The following is a 443-nucleotide window of genomic DNA, read 5'->3' on the forward strand; positions in this document are numbered from 1 at the left end:
CACACACACACACACACGGCAGTCAGGCCTTCTAAGGCCATAGTGACAGCTGTGCAGAGAGACCAGAGGGCAGAGATCGAGGATTAAGACAATGTGTCCAGCCTACTCTCCTCCACAAAACTGTTTTGGAGAGAGCAACAGGGGAGGGGTAGGAGGGAGAGAGAGGGATTCCTTGTGTAAATGAGAGTGAGGACATGGGTCCAAATGTAATTTAATAACTCAGCGATGCACACGCTCTGTTCATCGGCCCAAGTGTGTGACTGTGCGTGTAATCACAAAGAAAACAGGTGAGGGTTCAGAGAAGATGCAGCTCGGAGTTTGTACATTCTCACGTCACTGTCAGGTTCTTTATAATCCCTGAACATGCACTTTTGCAATCGCCAACAATGTTCCTTTTATTTCTATCACAACTCTATCACTTTATCAAACCACGTTTAGACTCT

At 46.5% G+C, this 443-nt stretch overlaps 1 protein-coding gene across 2 annotated transcripts in view; it reads right to left on the reverse strand.

The window, feature by feature from the left end:
• Positions 1-443, reverse strand: part of atp2a1 (ATPase sarcoplasmic/endoplasmic reticulum Ca2+ transporting 1) — an 18537-nt gene that overhangs the window by 14529 nt on the left and 3565 nt on the right. The window lies entirely within an intron of this gene.

The sequence above is a fragment of the Morone saxatilis genome, unplaced genomic scaffold (genome assembly GCF_004916995.1).
Source record: "Morone saxatilis isolate NCDOM2014 unplaced genomic scaffold, NCSU_SB_2.0 Contig14, whole genome shotgun sequence".
NCBI classification, from domain to species: domain Eukaryota; kingdom Metazoa; phylum Chordata; class Actinopteri; family Moronidae; genus Morone; species Morone saxatilis.